This window comes from Coregonus clupeaformis, unplaced genomic scaffold, assembly GCF_020615455.1.
Source record: "Coregonus clupeaformis isolate EN_2021a unplaced genomic scaffold, ASM2061545v1 scaf5121, whole genome shotgun sequence".
NCBI classification, from domain to species: Eukaryota; Metazoa; Chordata; class Actinopteri; order Salmoniformes; family Salmonidae; genus Coregonus; species Coregonus clupeaformis.
The window spans coordinates 1,998-17,004 of NW_025538575.1; the positions used below are offsets into that span (position 1 = coordinate 1,998).

The 15,007-nt window shown below is 43.2% G+C and overlaps 1 long non-coding RNA gene across 1 annotated transcript; it reads left to right on the forward strand.

Annotated features, from left to right (window-relative positions):
- The first annotated feature begins 12,078 nt into the window (after positions 1 to 12,078).
- Positions 12,079 to 14,352, forward strand: LOC123490854. Its single transcript, XR_006661073.1, has 3 exons — positions 12,079 to 12,160; positions 13,641 to 13,688; positions 14,258 to 14,352. It is a non-coding gene; the product is annotated as an uncharacterized LOC123490854 (long non-coding RNA).
- Positions 14,353 to 15,007: the final 655 nt, after the last annotated feature.

Sequence of the window (15,007 nt, forward strand, 5' to 3'; positions counted from 1 at the left end):
CCACACGATGTCCATCACCTCCACAATAGAGGCAGAGGTTTGAGGTGAGCTGCGCTGGCGCCTGCAGGAGTGAGAGAGGCTCGCCAATCTCCATAGGCTCAGACTGATCAGCTGACCTGGGAGTGGCAGTAGATGACAGGAACCAGTCGGATCTCTCCAATGCCGGTAGTAGGTGGACCTTGGCGCCCCCTCTCACGACGACGGGTCTGTATCCTACTGTCGATCCTGACAGTCAGTGCGATGGCTTCATCAAGAGTGGAAGGCAGTTCTGGGAGACCAACTTCGTCCCTGATATAGTCAGCCAAACTATGGAAGAACGCGTCCACCAACGATGGTGTGTTCCAAGAACTTCGTCTAGCCAGGGTTCGGGAAGTCGATGGAATGGTCTGCGACTGTACGTCTGCCTTGTCGAATACTGAACAGTTCACGAGACGCCTCTGCGTTGGTGAATCCAGGTCAAACACCTTCAGCATCTCCTCAGCAAACAGGTCGAAGGTTGCACATGCGGGGTTTGACGTTCGAACTCTGCTGTTCCCCAGAGTCGAGCTCGGCCCGTCAGGTGAGTGATGGCATACCCAACCTTAGCCCCCTCCGTGGCGAAGGTCCTTGGCTGCAAGGAGAACTGAAGTCGGCAGCTAGTCAGGAATGGCCGGACCTGGGTTGAATCGCCGTTGAACCGCCTCGGGGTTTCCAATCTTGGGTTCCGGAGAGCGGCTGCAATGACCGGGGCAGGTAACTCGGGGGCAGGGCTGGTGGGCAGACTGGCTGGGGTCAGGTTGGTGAGGAGTTGAATGATCATGGCGAGTTGTTGTTGCTGCTGCTGGGACTGCTGCTGGTGCTGCTGGAACTGCTGATGCTGTTGGTAGCCGGCCTGAAGCAGAGAGGTGATGTCGCCGCTCATGCGGCCTAGCTCTCTCTCAGTGTGTTCCAGGCGTAGCATGGCGGTGGGTTGCTCAGGTTCTTCGGTTTCCATGTCGGCGGGGAAGTGTGCGCTGGGTCCATGATGGTCAGATCGTACTGTCACGGTTCAGACAGACGACAAGAGGACCACAATTGCGTCACACCAGAAAGTTTATTTAAACTTAAGGGGAAAGGGATGTAGGGAGGGAGTGAAGGCTCCAGGGGGTTATCCCGTCCGATGTGCTGGGTCTGTGCCTCCCCCAGTGGCAGCGATGCGTCCGATGACGCCGGTGGTTGGTGGTCCAGAAGTCCTGGGGGGGGAGAAACACAGACACAACGGGGCTGGGAATGAAACCAGGCAGCAGTACAGTTCAAGGGAAATCCAAAATACGTAGTAGCAAGGCAGAAGGCTGGTCAGAGTTACCGGGATTGAAGAGTAGTCAGGAGTCGTAATGGCAGAAGCAGGTCTGGATCTCCTGAGGCAGAAGAGTATCCAAAAACCAGGCAGGTCCGGGGTCACAAAACCAGGGTGGAGCCAGAAGCGCGAGCAAACAGGTTCGGGTGTGAGCTTTGCAGACGATCTGACACCGGAGAGCTGAAAGACAGGGCCTTAAATACTGGGAGAGGTTAGTGGGTAATGCAGCGCAGCTGGCAGAGTAATTAGAGCCGAGCAGAGCAGGGACAGGTGGAGCTAGTTAGGCTGAGTAGAGAGAGGGAGGTGAGCAGAGTGGAAGATAGTGGAAACCAATTAAGGTGGTAACCCGGTGGAGTGAGAGGGCTCATGACAGCTTGGACCAGCTGTGAAGACAAAGCTAATCCAAAGGTTTGTATCCTCTTGGACAAAACCTAAAACAAATCTTTATGTAGGGGGAAATATTTAGACTATGAGATATTCTTAGGCCAAAAGGATCCCGCACAAACCTACTACTATCCTCGTAAGTAATGTTGAATGCCTGTTCTATGCAAACCCATTAGGAAATGCAGGTATATTAATTAAATCCCACATTGTTCTAAAGCAGGCTCTCAGATAGTGGCTACATCCCAAATGGCACCCTATTCCTATATAGTGCATTACTTTTGACCAGAGCCCTATTGGCCCTGGTCAAAAGTAGTGCACTACAATGGGAATAAGGTACAATTTGGGATGCACACAGTGGTACAATTTGGGATGCACACAGAATCTACGCCAATATTCCTAGAGTGTCAGAGCCCAGAGCAGGTGACTGAGGAGGTTGGAGGTTGCCCTAGAGATGGTTCTCTGGGGATATGGTGAGAAGAACACCCCCAAAAGAGAAGACAGCCCATGCATATGAATGATAGGGCTACTGTGATCAATCTCAATGGGTATATTTCATCACATGATAAAGAATGCTACCAAATACCCTGTGGAAGTCTTTTGTATTAATCAACTGCATACAGGTTATTGAATTATAGTTTTAGTATGTGAGATGTAGAGGAGTACGATAATGAAAACAGGGAAATGGAGAAGAGAGCTCTAGACAACAGAATGAACATACAGGAAATAACCTCTCAGTGGTTAGTTTCTCATCAGGAAGAAAATATGGCTTTGAAAGAGTGAAGAAGGTACGAGAGAGAGAGAGAGAGTCTCCAGAGAGGGTTAGAAGGGGGTATCACACTATGGACCTGCAGATTATAGGGAGTGTCTGTTTATCAGCCAGCCGCAAACCCAGAGAGGAGTCTGGGTAGGAAAGACTCTAGCACCACAGGCCTTGCTCTAGTGATAAGGACAGAGTGACTGTTAGCAGCTCAATTTCACCCTCTATCTCTCTCACTCACACACACACTCACACACACTCACACACACTCACACACACACACACACACACACACACACACACACACACACACACACACACGAGAGCACGCTCACATACTCTGAAAATAAAATGAGCATCTGAATACCATGTGGATGAATACAGATGTAGGATCTTAATTTGATCACCCTTTTGCAGGAGCACTTTCTTGCAATGCAGGAAATGTAAAACGTGTAGTGTTTATTATACTTAACTTGTAGTGTGAAGTATATAGGCCAATTCTCGTGGGAATTGGCCTATATGGATAGGGCTACATTTTTATGTTTCTTACGGAAGGTGTAAAAGGCTTCTGAAGTTTATAATTTCCACTGACATTTCAGACTTGATTTTCCCTTACGAAAAATGTATCAACCGCTACAAAAGTGTCCATTAATTATGATATTAAAATGATAGGAGGCCATCTGCGCTCTTTAAAGGTTACTACTAAATAGTGTTGGTTCCAGGTGCGTAGGAGTCCAAATAAGAATACTGGAGGAGATGGAGATCCAAAACTGAGGCTTGAATGCAAAATAAAGATGCTAATTTGAACATCATGGTACCCAAAATCTAAACAAAAGTTTCGGCCTCAGGCCATCCTCAGTATAAATGGTCGACACACACACCTGTTTCTATTTCAAGGATAATTGCATGTCAAATTCAAATGATCAGGCAAGAAAATACATCAGGAAATCTATAATAACCTAATACCTAATAACCTAATACAATAGAATGCATGATCTACATTATACAGTATACAAAAGCGGACAGAGAAATATCATAAATGATCGGTACTATGATATTTTGGGCACCATGATGTTAAAATAAACAGCTTTCTGTGTGGCATGTAGCGTAGTGGTAAAGAGCGTTGGGCCAGTAATTGAAAGGTTGCTGGTCTGAATCCCTGAGCCGACTAGGTGAACAATCTGACAATGTGCCCTTGAGCAAGGCACTTAGCCATAATTGCTCTTGTAAGTCGCTCTGGATAAGAGTGTCTGCTAAATTACATGAAATCTTTATTTTGCATTCAAGCCTCAGTTTTAGATTTATTCATTTTTTCAGACAGTGTGCGGGTCCCAATCTCCTCCATTAATTATAATCCACATTTCATGCAGGATTATTTTCCTGCGGCAGCAAACTGCCTCAAATTATGATCCTACATGTGTAGTGGCGCAGAACTTGCATGATACAATTTTTTTTTCATCTATTCAAGTTACTGGCCCAACGCTCTTAACTGCTAGGCTATCTGCCGCCCTACCAATTCAATTCAAATGTGGTCTAAAATTGTTCCAAATATTTCACAAGAGAGTAACAGTCTCCCAAATAAACCAGTGTTTCCCAACTCTGGTCCTCGAGTACCCCCAACAGCACAGATTTTTGTTGTAGCCCCTGATTCAACTTGTCAAGGGCTTGATGATTAGTTGACAAGTAGAATCAGGTGTGCTTGTCCAGGGGCCATAACAAAAAATATGTACTGTTGGGGGGTACTTAGAAGCCAGAGTTAATTGTGCTCCCATTGCATTTATAAAGGGTCGGGGGAAATATTGTGAGACAGTTTTGAAAGGAAACAAATGTGTCTTTCTGTTTCTCTCTAATTAAATCTTAGGAACAATTTTAGACCACATTTGAACTGATTTTGAACTGTTAACTGACAAAGATTCATCATTGTTAAACACAGTGTTTTGAGATGTTATCTTACAACAAGGAGAGAGTCACTTTCTCTCACTGACATACATCATGTAGGCTATCTACATGAAAACATTCCTCTGAGAATATTCTCTGCTCCTATTCCCCTCAGTTTGTTTGATAAAGAACAGCTATCACAGTGCCATCCAACACAGCATGTTTCACCAGCCAAAGTGACCGAATGAAACTCTCCCCTCTTCAGTGACGGGATCCGTGTATGTCTGCATCAAAGTGACTCCGTACTTTAGTTGTTGTTGATGAGCCAATACGACAGGCTCAACGTGATGCTGTCTGAGAGGAAGGCAATGATACCCGAATACCAAAGGGACACAGCATGCTTTGGACTGTCAGAACAGCCTTGGGAGACAGTGAAGAAGCAAAGAGATCATTCTAGAATGCACTCACTGCTTAGAGTAGAATTGTAAGGCAGTCATTTTGTATTTTTTATGAGGGAGAGTTCATTGAGGTGAGACAATCAGATGTTGATTAGCAGGTGTGTGACCATCAGCTATTCCTTTATGCATCTGTTTCCTGTTGACTTAGATGTTACAAATGTGTCTAAAACTAAGTTATGTTGTTCCCAAGAGAGCAGTACTGAAAGTCAGCTATTAAAACATAGTTTACATTGATCAAGTTAATGGACTGAAGACAAATATAACTTTTTGCTACCAACTGTGTTCTAACTAACTAAAGTAAAAAGAAAGAAACACAACAGTTTAAAATAATATATACGCTGGTAGCAGTTCCTCAACTTAAAATACATGATAAGTTCCACATCCACTACCACTGTGGTCTATTGATCCTAACTTGCCTTCCTGTCAAAAATCTCACTATTTTATGTTACCATTCTGTGTTAATTAACCCTTTACACTTGTGGGAATTGGCCTATATGGATAGGGCTAATTTGAAATGTTTCTTACTGAAGAAATATGAAAAGCATATGCATAAGCATGGTAGCAATTAAAAGGGAACAGTTTGGAGATTATGGGAAAATGATTAGACCAAAGTTGAGGACACAACAGTTCACCTGACGAGACTCAGTCCAAACATTACACTGTTGATTTGATGTGCATTTTACATCTACTGTACTTTTAGCTACATTTGTTGATAATGAAATCTGAATATACTCTGGATACATTCAGTAACATGATAAGAATATGTGTAAAATTTGGGGTAGGTGCAACATAAGACCAAAAATGACAAGGGTTTGAGTGAGAGGACAAACTGGTGTCTTCAAGTGGCCTAGAGCAAGCACACACTTGTTTTGTTTGAAACACATCCCCGCCATCACACATGTATTGTTGTTGTTTATGCAATCCAAAAAAGGCTCATTATATATCGCAGTCTGGGTCAGGTGGGGATCATTTCAAAGCGTGTTCTATTGCCAACATGACTAGCTTAGTTATAAAATACGATCATACAGTGTTACGCTTTCACAGGGCAAGTCAGAGAAATCGTAATTTTGGTGCGCATAGAAAGGAGTCATGCTTGCATTCAGGTGTGTGTTCCACTGCATATTTTCTTCACAATAGACAAACAGAGGCTCATTCTGTTCAGAACAATCCAGGGTATGACACCATGTCATCTTGTAACTGTACATCAAACATAGTGATCATAAACATTGACACTGTATATTACATACGTTTTATGATGTGGAAATGTGAAGTGCACATTTGGATGGGTGTTTGGCTTGCTTGTATGATATCAAAGAGGTATTTCTTTCTAAATACATTGAGTCATCTTAATTTACAGCATTTCCCTCACTCAGACAACCAAAAATTTGCAAAAATTGCCCAATTAGCAGGAGGGATGGGGGTAACTTCTTGTCGCATGCGGTGCTCAAGTTCAGAACGGCTGTCAGTCAAAACCCATACAGAGCTGTGAAGCGCAGAGATCTGACGTCATGTATAGAATGTTATTGTATAGCCACTGTGTTCCAATGTAGGAGCTTATCAGTGCCCAAATCTGCCATTTTCAACCCGGTATACAGGTACGAGTGTAAAGGGCTACTCAAACATCTCAGTATGATCATTCAGTCTCATTAGTGTCTTTCCTGCCTGTATTCTAGCTCCAGCTCAATGACTCACTGAGGTTTAAACCTGAGGAGTCAAGTCTGGGTCCACTGCCTCAAATTAGACCTGTTTCCTCTCTCGCGCTCTCTCTCTCTCTCTCTCTCTCTCTCTCTCTCTCTCTCTCTCTCTCTCTCTCTCCCTACTCTCTCTCTCTCTCTCTCTCTCTCTCTCTCTCTCTCTCTCTCTCTCTCTCTCACTCTCTCTCTAGCCTCGTTTATACCTGGTGCTAACATGCGTCCTTTGTCCTGGTCTTATCCACATTCTGACTATGCCCACATTGTAGCCGTTGCATCTACAGATGGTAGTAAGATGTGTCTCTTATCCGTACACTGTGTCTGCATTGTGACCAGATATCCTGGCCCCTCCCTGTATGCAAATTATTTGACAATTGTTCAATATTAATTTATTTTAAGACACATATTGATGCAATAAGTCAATCGTTACCTGTCAATGATTTTAGAGGGCGGGATAATGATGAATTAAATGGTTTCACTATCCAGGTTGGTCTACACTGGTAAGATATCCAGACATAATACGTGTCTGACTACCTCCAGAGGTGGTCAGGAAGATCTGATCACCATCAGATCACAATGCGTCTTTTAATCATCTACACCTGTCTAAAAATGTGGGCACAATCAGAATGTGGACAAAATCAGGACAAAGGACGCAAGTCAGAACCAGGTATAAATGGGGCTTCTCTCTCCCCCCACCTCTCTTTCTCTCTCCACACCACTCACAAGTTAATGAGAGGAAAGAAAGCATCTGTCAGGCATGTCAAACGGCCTGGGCCCAGTAGACCAGGCAGGGAACTCAAGGTCACCTCATTGGCTCAGAGCAGCACCGTAGTCAGGTCTTGGGAGAGTGGCGGCGGCGCGGCATTCACCTCAAACTGCTGCTTTGACAGCTGGGAAATCAGAGTAGAACTACATATAAAGCTAGAGGAGAAGGAGGAGATAGAATGAGCTGCTGCCATCTTAATCAGGACATGGATTGCTGTAAGTGTTGTAGCCTTATTAAAGAAACAGCCACACCACTATAGGTAGCTCCTTCATAAACGTTATAGGTGTTATGTTGATCCGAAATAAATAGCCAGATCCAAATGATATGGTACATCATCCATTCACTGGAAAAACCATTGTGATGCTTTAAATGCTTTAACATTTGAACAACCTTCTCTCATGAGAAGGGCAGATACTAATGATGTTGCTGCCTTGGGGCAGTCACTATAGGGACAGTCACCCTTGGAGCAGTCACCGTAGCAGAAGGGCAGATACTATTGATGTTGCTGCCCTTTGTGCAGTCACTATACAGACAGTCACCGTAGCAGAAGGGCAGATACTACTGATGTTGCTGCCCTTGGGGCAGTCACAATAGGGACAGTCACCCTTGGGCAGTCACTATAGGGACAGTCACTATAGCAGAAGGGCAGATACTACTGATGTTGCTGCCCTTGGGGCAGTCACTATAGGGACAGTCACCTTTGAGGCAGTCACTATAGGGACAGTCACCCTTGGGGCAGTCACTATAGGGACAGTCACTGTAACATAAGGGCAGATACTACTGATATTGCTGCCCTTGGGGCAGTCACTATAGGGACAGTCACCGTAGCAGAAGGGCAGATACTACTGAGTAACTATAGCATAAGTGCAGTCACATAGGCCATACAGTATACTACAGCGTAGTCTACTTAATGCGCTGGGCTCTGATTCTACTATTGCATCATGGATGATGTCATTGAGGAAGAAAGGATGGGGCTGTGTGTTGAGACCAGTTCTACACTAATCCTCCTCCAGAACATCTGGCTAGTGGACGAAGTCCAAGTGGCCATCATATAGGGGACTGGGTGTGGGGAGAACATTTGCATTAGTAGAACATTTGTTTTGGAATTGTTAAATATGCTGTAGGAAACGGTTTAGGGAAAGGGTCTAAGATAATGTTGTTAACCTTAATAGAGAAGTACTACCTTAAGTGTGGCTATAGTGGATTTATCTGTAGGAACTATACAAATGGCAACCATTATTGTTTCAGCAAATCTCTCTCACTCTTTCCCTTTCTCTGACACCCACATGAATGCATAGATGTCTCTATTTTAATCAGTTGAACATTGTCTTAGCTGAACAACCCCTCAGATGCCCTCTAGCCCATATCCCCCAAGGCAATAAAATACTTCTCCAACCCCCTTAAAGCCATAACAATAAGTAAATGGCCCCTGCAGCACCAGGGAAGCCCATACTTACAGTACATTACACCGCTCTCCCTTCATATGAGGCTCTCTGTCTGTACCTCATTAACTACAGAGCGCTGGGCCAAAAGCCCCAAATGATCTCACAACAAAGCCATCTCATCTCACCCTCCTCTCCAAGGACAGCTGCTTCAAAACAAAATAAATGTAAATTACCATCATTTTGGCCCCTGTCTGGCCTATCAACCACTCTATACCCCTGGGCGGCTGAGGGGAGGTCAGAGAGAGGAGAAACATCAGAGAGGGATATGGGGGAATGTTACAGTCAGCCATCATCCCTTTATCAAAAGACCAACCGACTGCCTGGAGTTAACTTGGGAATCTGGGACACCCTCATGAAAAGAACCCAGCTAATATCATAGCAAAGCTAGTACTGTACCTTTCCATTGCAGTGATACGAGACAATATACTCCACCATATGTCATATTTGCATCAGCCTTATCTTGAAAATATTCAAAATAACAAGGTTTGAATCGAGAACAACAAGCGCTACAACTGTGTGTATTGTACTAGAATTTAACTACAATTGCTAAGTACTCCCCACTGTATTTAGTCTCCCCACTGTTTTCATCTTACTTTGAATAAGGTAATGGAGAGTGAAGAAGGAGACCATTTTGTTAATATTGATGAACAGGAAACTATTACCTCAAACATGTACACATCAATAACGCAACATGAGGGCTGAATCCAAAAATCTTGTTAGGTTCCAGGTTGTACGTTCATTCTAAATAAACCTATATATCCATATTCAGGAACAATTCTTGTTTCTAAAGCACTATCATCTTGTAGCCTGGCATTAAGCTGTTGGGCAGTGGGGATAGGTGATCTGATGCCTCTGACCTGGTCTAGTGGAAAGGATGTACCAGCATAGTTCAAAGCTGTGCAGGCAGCATTCAGGTAATCGATTAGCTCTCCTTTTGGAAATTAATTTTGTTCTCAGGCACATTTAGTCAGTCAGTCAGTGGGGCTGTGGAGTATATTTTGTGCCGTGCCATCAACTACTGGCTCAGTCCCTGTAGTTGTGCTCCAGTGCCACTTGTTCCCTCCCAGAGGAGACACCCTGTGGACAGGGTTCTGCTCTGTCTTGAAACAGATGTTTTGGATGCGAAACAGTAGAAGAGGCAAGCATATAGCATACTGTGGTTGTGTCCCAAATGGCCCCCTATTACCTGTTTAGTGCACTACTTTTGACCAGAGCTCTATGGGCCCTGGTCAAAAGTAGGGCACTATATAGGGAATAGCGAGCCATTTGGGACGCAGTAACTCAGCAGTAAGGGGAACCCTTAGGGGCAGAAAGAGACGCTTCCCTATTTGTTCTACTGATTAATCTTCTTAGCCCTAAGCTCTAGTGTACTGTAGCTTGCAGTGGCACTTGTTCAGTCTCAGAGCAAGAATGTGACTATGTTGTGTTTGTAACTAATGTACCTATCTTCTGCAGATATGAGTGAAACAACCCTTCTTTAAATAAGTACCAACTTGTAACCAACATCGGAGAAGGCGTGTTTGCGCAGTGGTGTGGTTTATATTGCTAGATAGCTACTCTACTGGTGGCAAAATTTGACTGTAGGGTGTCAGCGAATATAATTAAAAGTTTACACTATTCATCTATGGCAAATATGCTTATGTCCGCTTCATCTGTGTCTGGTGTTGGCTACTTACTGGCTAGCTAGGTCTCCAGCCAGCATGGAACAAATGGAGGTCGTTTCAAAACTCTGATGCAGTTGTCATGTCAACAGATCCGTCAGTGCTGCTGTGAACTGCGTCATCAGACATGCAAAACTGCAGATGTATAAAAAATAAATTGACATCATTGATGCAATTTCAATGTTGTTTGAGTTGCTTTCTGTGTTACCAAATAAACTTGAGATGATTTTACTGCAACACTGCTCACTACATCCACATTTCTTGACATAGGTGTTTCAAAGAGCTGGCAGTCAATGCAAGCTCATGAATGTAAGCTCCCTGCCCACTCAGCCTCTTTTCAAATTCCAGGTAGTTAGTACTTTTTCTCAAAGTAGTTAGTACTTTTTCTCAAATGTTGAGCATTTCTATCCCTTCAAAATATTATGGGTGATAGTTTAGTCATGCAAAAGGCTATTTTACATTGGAATCAGAATGATTGCCAGCCAAATATACGTAACTCGTAGAGTTACGTTATTTTGGGGGTTTGTTGTTTTTACATTGTTGGTTGTAAGCCTTATTTGAATATTTCCCAGCATGCCTTTCAAGTGAACGTGAGAGATACCCACCCATGACTGTGTTTGTCAGTGACAGAGACATGGTTGTTGCATTCAAAAAACTAAGTTCTACATCCTTCACCAAGTGACTGCTTACATTAAGTGAATGTATTTCAATTAAAAGTAAACCTCTTTTGACCATATATTATACATTTCATAAGTTCTTTAGTTATGGCCTAGTTATCCTCAACATTATGGTCTGAAAATATCGGTTCATGGGCCACCTCCGACCTGCAAGTCACAATAAGATGGTTCATGAAGTGATTAGTAGTGATGTTACGTTTGATGCCGGAGCTCTGAGGCATTGAAATCGCTAAACAGCTAACTTTGAAGAGTGTGCGATCGTGTATCACTTTATTAGAAGTATGTCATCAATTACGTCCGAGCTTCGTTTGATCACGTGCTTTTTCAAACCCGTTGATTTGGCCGTGGTTTCAGTGCTTTCTTCGATTCCAAACTGCTTTCAAAAGCGAACTCTACTGGACACCGTACTTCCAAATATAGTTAGGATTTTGTACATGTATTTTAACTTGACCGGTAGCTTAGCAGGTAGAGTAGGGAACTATGAAGCATTCAGGGACTTGAGGGTATGAGGTCAAGTCCTGTTGAGGGCACACTATTTAGAAAATAGTTTAATTTGTTTTATATAGTATATGCTTCTGTCTTAAGCATCCTAAATAAAGCCATAGATTCCGTTTTGAAAAATAATGAACTTGAAGGCAAAAAAAAGGTAAGCATGATGTCCTGGTATTCCAACTGATAATAGGCTGCTAAAGCCAACGACTTACCGCTGAGCCATAGAGTTCTGATGAAAACAGTGGAGGAAAAACGTCTATCTGATAATCACACGCTGCTATTTATTGCTGTTACTAAAGTGCATTGTGAACTGATAATGAAGCTCAGAGTAATTAACAATTTTTCGGCACAATTGGGTGAAAGCTCTGAAGCATTCAGAAAGCCTCGGTTTCCCATCACTAGTGATTAGTACTTCCTATGAATCCAGCTAGAGGAAGGATATCCAACAAATTGAATATTTTTAGGCTTGTTCAGGTGGGGTTTTGCAAAGTGCAATGGGCTTTCATTTGTCTCTTTCAGCAGTACAGATATTTTGTGTTTGTAGCCAATGTATCTTTTACTATGTGCTTGCTTTCGCAGGAGTTCTGATAGAAGCTTCTGGAGATATGAGTGAAACAACCCCAGGAACTTTTACAGGTGAATATTACTGTCTTCAGAAATCCCACATTGATACAGATAGAAGGGGAAGAGAGAGAAATGCCAACATGTTGACTACTCCAAAGTGTAAAGATACCTACAGTATGTGTGAATATAAAAAGAGAGAGAGATATGCAAATTAAGCTATAGATGATGTTCTTGTAAGAACAGGCAGGGGTATATGGATTTGACAAGACTGGGTGTGAGCAGACAGAGCGTGAGTAGAGCAATTCTCTCCCTGAAGTCTCTCACTGCGTGTGTGTGTGTGTGTGTGTGTGTGTGTGTGAGCAGACAGAGAGCAGCCTTTCCCAGAAGCCTACATGCCTCAGTCTCAATTACCATCCTGCTCTGACCTCAAACAGTGGAGTTAATAAGCCCTGTGAACTCTCCTCTCCCTGCTCAAACATGTATCCTCTCAATACTGACACACACACACACACACACACACACACACACACACACTACTGACACCTCTTACCCTCTTACACCCCCGGGTAGCTGGTCTTCTGAATACAGCAACCTCCCACTCTCAGCTCAACCTCCGTCATGTCATCCACTACACTTGTCCATCGGCGCATGTATCTTGATAATGACTTGGTGTGCATCACATTCACTATATAGTGTACTACTTTTTGACCAGAGCACCATGGGCCCTGGTCAAAAGTAGTGCACTATGAAGGGAATAGTGTGCCATTTGAGACGCAACCTTGGAAGGGGTTGCACATTTTATGATAGTGATGAATGAATCATTAATGATAGGCTAACTCCTCTGATGAAGCAGGTAATTAAGCGTTAATGAGGTATTGAAGAACTGCACACTGAGCGTCCCAACACACTTTTTTTAAAACTCGGCACTTTTGAAATGTGTGACTTTTTTTCCCTACACACCTGGAAGTTGTTCTGTGAAGTGTGTGTGTGTGTGATGCACTGTAAGACAGGGTGTTGGGGGTGAGACACATTGAGCTGATTAGAGGTGTGTGTCCCTCAGCCAGATTAAAGTCAAGGTGGATTGGACAGCTGTTCCATTACAATAACTTATACTTAGCATCTCCTTCATCACTCTTTATTTAGTGTCCCTTCCTCTTTTGACAGGTGAAAGGCACCTTCTACCTGTCACTGCTTAGTGAGAGAATAACATGCAGTCAACAGGCCCTGCGCTAGACTAGCATCCTATACAGGGGGTGTACTTGTACATCAAGCTGCCTCACAGGAGAATCGGGATATAGGCTACTTAAAGTCAACAGTATAGCTGTGCTCAAAGCCATATCATATACTGTACATACAACTCTGTCAGTACTGTATGGTCTAACCCAGAGTCAGAGTCAATGCAAGCAAGCATCAAACAAGCTAATGTAATAAATGTATGGTGAAATCTGAAGGGAAATGTAATGATAAATCAGTAGGCTGTGTCTGTGTGTTGACGACGAGGCTCTGTCTCTCTAATGTCATTTTTGTGTTGTCTGTTCTGGTGTCATTGCAGTGGGCGCCGCCAGAGTAAATGATGGATCCTTTGAAGCCATTCTCGGAGGTGAGAAATATATCAATCACAATGTATTTATAAAGCCGTTTTTACATGAGCAGTTGTCACGAGGTGCTTTACATGAACCCGGCCTAACCCCTAAGCTTTACAGATGGGTATCTAGATGTGGAAGCATTACTGTCCTCTCTATAGTCTGAGAATGGAACTAATTCCATGAGAAGGCAAACGATGTTCTGACATCTTTTCTTTTACTCTATCAAAGAAATGTCATGAACTTTACTTACATTGAAGTCAATTAGCAGGTGCTCTTATCCAGAGCAACTTACACATCGACAGATTTTTCACCTAGTCGGCTGAGGGGGATTCGAACCAGTGACCTTTCGGTTACTGGCCCAACCATCTTAACTGCTAGGCTACCTGCCGACCCACCTACCTTGAATAAATTAACTAAAACACAAAAATAGAATGTTGCTTTGATGTTCTAGTTCACGATTGCTCCTATGATAACGTGTCTTATTGTATGAAAAAACATATTATTCTTTAAAAGAGTATTCTCTATTTTCAGAGACCATTCTCCTCTGTCAGTCTAATTTCTACCCGGCTCTCTCCCTTCCCAGGAGTCATTTTTGCGCTGCTCCTGGCGCTGCTCTGTCTGGCGTTGCTGGTCCTGCGCTACATTATCAAGCATAAGGGCACTTACCACACCAACGAGGATGAGTGTGGTGATTCTGTCGACACGCCCAGCGGTGCTCTCCAAGCTGAAGCAGGTTCAACTAGAGATTTTGGACGAGGAAGAATAGAAAGAAGAATACTTAATTTGAAACAGGACTTTTCCGATTCTACTCAAGATGCCAGATATTTTCTATGGAATTGGAAATGCCTATGATGGTCATCTAATATCAAGGCAACATTTATATAGGGCATATAACCATCTCAGCTCATCAGATTTTGCTACTGGAGCGACAGAATCACTAGATCACTTATTTCCTTGTATTGCCCCTTTATACACTATACAGTGAGGGAAAAAGTATTTGATCCCCTGTTGATTTTGTACGTTTTCCCACTGACAGAAGACATGATCAGTCTATAATTGTAATGGTAGGTTTATTTGAACAGTGAGAGACAAAATAACAACAAAAAAATCCAGAAAAACGCATGTCAAAATGTTATAAATTGATTTGCATTTTAATGAGGAAGTAAGTATTTGACCCCTCTGCAAAACATTACTTAGTACTTGGTGGCAAAACCCTTGTTGGCAATCACAGAGGTCAGACGTTTCTTGTAGTTGGCCACCAGGTTTGCACACATCTCAGGAGGGATTTTGTTCCACTCCTCTTTGCAGATCTTCTCGAAGTCATTAAGGTTTC